At 28.1% G+C, this 6,100-nt stretch overlaps 1 pseudogene; it reads right to left on the bottom strand.

Moving 5' to 3' along the window:
* Positions 1–335: 335 nt before the first annotated feature.
* LOC112940061 (uncharacterized) lies at positions 336–4,646 on the bottom strand (annotated as a pseudogene).
* Positions 4,647–6,100: the final 1,454 nt, after the last annotated feature.

Below are 6,100 nucleotides of genomic sequence, written 5' to 3' on the forward strand. Positions count from 1 at the left end.
TGACTCTGCCTTAATATGTGTTGTCTATGTAGTAAACATTAAGCCCACTAAATTCCCATTTAAGCGGTCCTTATGTGTTTAGTATTTCCTTACATTCCTTGACCCCTATTTTTTTTAACCACAGGTGGATTATGTGTGGCATCATTTAATAGATGGTCCTATAATATTTCTTACCATTTTAAACTGGTTAACATACAATTTTGTTTTTGATGGCTACTACCTGTGTTGATTTATATTTATGTCTGTGAAGTGCATTCTTCATGCTGTAGTGTACTTTATGTTTTGAATTTTTATTTTGAAACGCCAGGTTACTTTTTTGTCATTTACGCCATGTCTTCTTTACAATAGTGTATGATCATTTTACTGTATATTTACATAATTGAATACTGTCTAAAGTAATGTCTTATTTGGTAGTCTTCTGATGTAGTTCATAGAGTCTTTTCTTCCACCAAACTGATTATTTCATCCACCAATCGTTCATTAGCTTCATTTTGTGTGTATGATTATCCATGTTTAATTAGTTTCCATGTTTGTATTAATCAAATATCTCCTAAAACTTCCTTATAGAATATTTCTTGTGTATGTCCCTTAGTGCTGCTCTTGTTGTTCAGTCATGATCAATATTTTTGTTGTTGACATCGATATTCCTCTGGACAGTGTCACGTACATTTGACCATGTGAGAAAACATGTTGGGATAGGTACAATCCAACATTTGATATTGTTTGACCTTGTGCCTTATTTATTATCATTGCAAAACACGGGCGTATTGGAAATTATTTCCTTTTGGGGGTGGAAGCGGATTTGTAAAGAAAGAGAAAATATTATAGAGAGGATAAGATGATGGAAGATTGGTTATTTTATTTATGAGGGAAACCCTCTATTTATATACAACAATCTTACCTCTTTGGCCGAAAATGGCCGACACCTACTTTACACTTGGCCTTTTTACATTTGGCCGACGCTAAAAACAAAAAACTTAGTGGCCTATCTTTATTATTGGCCGACACACTTACTATTTACTTTACGACTCTTATAATTGGTTTTTTACACCCGACACAACACGACAAAAATAAAAGACTATTACTTTGTACATATGGCTGATATTCAGCCGACACAAAAAATAAAATACTTTATGAAGTACCTTTTTTTTTTAATTCTAAAAGTACCTCAGGGATTATGTCATCCCCATGGTTACATTTTGAACAAATAAGGTCTGGGTATTTGTGCCCAACTAGCTTGCAATATCTTGTCATCAGTTCTTCGGATATGAATCCTTGCTTTATTGCTCTAGTTGTTGGCGTAGCTTCTGGTTTTAACAGGGACAAAATCCATTTTTGGACTTCTTCCATATGTGCTTGTCTTATTTCTCGTGAATTGGCGTATATCATTAAGTGATCTCTCGAATAGTAGCTCCATATGGCGTTGCCTTGTAGATAGTTATTTGCTAGCTCTTGTATAATAGTTGATAATCCAATTATCCTTTTATTGGCATAGAAACTGGGTATCTCAACTCTTGTTATCTCAGGCTGTTGGCCTATATCTTCTGGGATTATCATTTCCCGCGTTATCTCAATTTTGACTATCTGGATCATTGGCTTTATTTCATCATAGAATATCCGCTGGTGCTGTGTAGAATCTTATAAAAAATAAGTTTCCTTTTGTTATCTTTTTATATATTAAAAATGCTTTGTGGACCTTTGGGATACCACTTATTTCTTCACCTGTATATGTATAGACTATATTTAATAATCCATAGTTATAACAAGTTTTGACTAGGTTTTGATTAGTTTTTGGTTGTGCAATTAACTTGTTATAACCTTGTACTTTTTGGGTTAGGTAGTCTTGGATTTTTTCTAATGTCGTGGTAGATTTGGGTTTTTGATTCAAAAAGTTTTGTATCTTGTATAGGTTTTCAATATATGTTCGGGATATATGGTTATAAGTTTTCTTCTCTTTTTGCAGGCTAGCTGCATACGTAGATGTTTGTGGTGTTGAAGTATCTATTATTTGTACCTTTGGAGTAAATGGTTTGGTAAATACGCTATTTAGGTTTGTGTTTTTTGGTGTAGGTTTCTCCATAGCTCCTTTGCTTGTACCTGCAACATCAGTAATTTCATGGGTTTTAAGGAGTTTCCCAACGTCTCCTATTAGTTCTGGCTGTTTTTCGTCTGCCGAACGATGTAGCTCCGCATTTTTAGAGTCATGCTGCTGACTATTAGCTTTCAGATTTTGTACATCTGTCTCTATTTTTTCTTTTTTCTGGCATAGGTTTGTCATTATTGCCAATAGATCTTTCATTGTATCTCTTTCTTGACAGGTAGTCTGCAATAAAATTTTCATCAGTTTTAATAATCTCAATTGTAAATGTAAAATTCAATATTTTTAATATTAATCTTCTTATTTCTTTTGTTGTAACTGAATCATCTATCTTATTGGTTATCCACCACTTTACCTGTGTGTTATCTGTTCTCACAATAAATTTATTGAAAACTATATATGGTTCAAATGCTAACAAACATTTATATAATGCAAATAATTCTTTTCTATTTATTTCCCATTTTGCTTGTGCTTCAGTATATGATCCTGAGCAATACCTGCAATGGTGTTCTATCTTTTCTTTGTTATATTTATATTTTAGTACTCCTCCATAACTGTGGTCACTTGAATCTGTTTCAATTATATATGTAAATGTTTTACTTTCATCAGGAAAATATAGTTTTGGTAATTTTTTTGCATAATTTTTTGATATTTTTTATGTGTTCTTTGTCTTTGTTGTCAAAATGATATTCAACATCTTTTTTTGAGTTTTTTGTATAGTGGTTTTAAATGTTCTGCTAGTTTTGGTATGTATTCTCTTACTTGGTTTACTAATCCTAAGAATGATTGTAATTTCTTTTTGTATCTATATTTTCATCAATAGTAATTATTTTTTGTACTATATGAGTTTGCATTTTTATTCCATTTTTATCAATTTGTATTCCTAGAAATTTTATCTGTGGTTTCATAATTTCTGCTTTACTTTTACTTAAACTTATACCTGCATGTTTAATTATATGTATAAATTTTTCTAATAATCTTATATGTTCATCTTGTGTTTTAGAATATAGTAATATATCATCTATATATACAACACAATTTTCTAACTGGTTAAAACAGTTATCCATAAAATGTTTGTATCTACCTGGTGCATTTTTATATCCAAATGGTAATACATTCCATTCATAGAATCCTTGCGGTACTGTGAATGCTGTTAATTGTTTAGATTCTTCTTCTAGTTTTAGATGGTAAAATCCTGATTTACAGTCAAATTTATTAAAATAATTATATCCTTGTATTTGTCTTATTTTTAGTATTTTGTTTGGTATTGGATATTTATATGTTTTAGTTTTGGCATTTAAATTTTTGTAGTCTATAACCATTCTACTTTTGCCTCTTTTTTGTTCACTGTGTTTTATAACTATAAATGCTGGGCTTGTATGTTTACTATTACTTTCTTGTATATAATTTTTTTCTAGTAATTCATTTATATGTATTTTAAATTCTTGCAAATCATCAAAGTTGTATTTTAATGGTTTTTGTGTTATTATACTATTTTCATCTATTAATTCAATTTTTATTTTTGTTTTATGCTTTTCCCATCCTTGTAGTGGATCTTCATTATATAATTGTTCTAGTTGTTCATTAATTATTTTAACTTTGTCTATTGTAAATATAATGATTTCTAATTGTGATATTTATTTTTCATTTATATTTTCCATTTCCTAGTTTATTTTTTCACTACCTTTAATCCATTCTATAGATTTTCGTTGTTTATTTTTTACTCTTTTTGCTCCTATTTTATAGCCACATGGCGTAGTAAGCCACCAGTGTGTTTTTGTTATTACATGTGGGTAAAATTTGTCTAGAAATGGCATTCCTAGCAACATATCTTTTGTTGTGAATTCAAAATTATAGATTTCTTCTATTGTTAATATTTTATCCCATATTTGTATTTTTATATTTTTTGCTTTATATTTAATCATACTTCCTTCATTATTAAATCCTGTTACTACCATTGGTGTTTTTAATTTTTCCAATTTATCTTCTGGTAAACAATTATATTTACATATATTTATTTCTGCTCCTGTATCTATCATAGGGTATAATATCTGTTATGATATCCTTCTACAATATTTTTTGCAAGTATAAATATTTTCATTAATCATTTTGTTCTTTTTATAATTATTTTCTTATTTTGGAAAGTTATTGTTAATTGTTCATATTTAATGTTGTATGGTTTAACTTTTTCTAACCATTTTATTCCTAATGTAATATTATGGTTTCCTTGGTATATTTTAAATGGTATTACTAAGGGTATTCCTCCTATATTTATTTACTTTTCCGTTGTTTCTTCATTTGTGTTTACTATCTCACTAGGTAATCTAGGGCATATGTGTCCTGTTTTCATAATTTCTTCTTCTAATACTAATTCTCTTGTTATATGATTTTCTTCTTGTCCTCTGTTTATCAAGATTTTATATTTTCTTTGGTCTATTATTCCTGTTATGTAATAATGATATGGTGTTATTTCTTCCTTATCTAATAAGTTTTGTGGAATTTCATAATTCCTTTTAGATGTACTCATTCTTGATGAGGTAGCTCTTGTTAACGTATTTGGTACCCTTGAAGTGCTTAATCTTTCTTTTACAATTTTTAAATCTTCTTCTATGTCAATTTCTTTATAGCTATAGTCATTATTGTCTATTACAGGAATTATTTTTTCAAAAGGATTTTCTATTTTTATTTTTATCAATTTTATTTCTTGCTGTTATTTTATGCTTTGTTGTTAATATGTATAGGTTTTTACATCTTGCTGTAAATTCTTTGCTACCTGGTGCTAGTTCTATTCCAGACATTTTCCAATATAGGACTAATGATTTATCTTTATTTCTATCTGTTAATGGTACTGTATAATTAGCACTTATTATAAATTTAAATTTTTGATATATTAAGTTTCCTTTTACTGCACTAATTACGTCTTTTTTCTATAGGGTGTATAATTCTATCATCTGCTAAATATATTTCAATAGGTGTATCTATTCCTTCTCTAAAACAAGCTTTTATTAATATTTCTGTTCCTCCTAAATGTACATATTTTATTGGTCTTTTAGCTTTTATACCTTGTATTTCTTTGTTTATTGTTCGTTTATTTAGTATAGGTATTTATGCTTTTCCTCTTGTATATTTGCAATCTATGATATGCTCTTTCTGACTAACTACATAGTATTCTTCTTTTTGTCTCTTAAACCAATTTCTTAAGGTAGGTATTTCAAGTACTTTTTCAACACTTAAATCTAATTCTTTTCCTTTTATTTGTTCAAATATTGTATTATCAAATATAATTTTTTGTTCTGATAATTCTTCATTTTGATAATCTTCCTTGGATATTATTTTTATTTTATCTTCAGACATTATATTTCTTCATCTGTTTCGTTATTATCTATATTAATATTTTCTTCTTCATTGTCAGTTTCTATATCTGATACTTCATATATACTATAGTTTTCACTTAATTCATTGTCTATGTATTTTATCTGCATATATTCGTCATCATCTATAACTATTTCTGCAATTTATTTTCTTTTGGATTTTTAGGTAATTTACAGTCTCTAGCTATGTGTCCTATCTTTCCGCAATTATAACATGTACATTGGGATATTTTTCTTTTAGGTCTATATGGTCTTTTTATTTTGTAGTTTTTTACATAATACCTTCGTCTTGGTTGTTTATATTTATACTTAGTTTTATTTTTTCTATAACTTTTATATCTTTTGGATTTTTGTTTTTTATTTGTACACCCAAACTGTGGTGCCATTTTATTTTTACAACATGATAAATTTTTATTTAGTACTTTTTCCATTTTTAATTTTTCTTTTTGGTTCTCACATAATTGTGTAAACCATTGAGATAAAAATTTTATTCTAGCTCCTAAAGTATCTACCATTCCTTCATTATTCCAATCCTTTATTATTTTTGTACTAAATGGTTCTAGTAATTTTGTAAAATATTGTTTTCTTATTTCTTTTGCTTCGTCTAAATTGTATTTAGCTTTGTAGTAAT

The sequence above is a fragment of the Solanum lycopersicum genome, chromosome 4, assembly GCF_036512215.1.
Source record: "Solanum lycopersicum chromosome 4, SLM_r2.1".
Classification (NCBI taxonomy): domain Eukaryota; kingdom Viridiplantae; phylum Streptophyta; class Magnoliopsida; order Solanales; family Solanaceae; genus Solanum; species Solanum lycopersicum.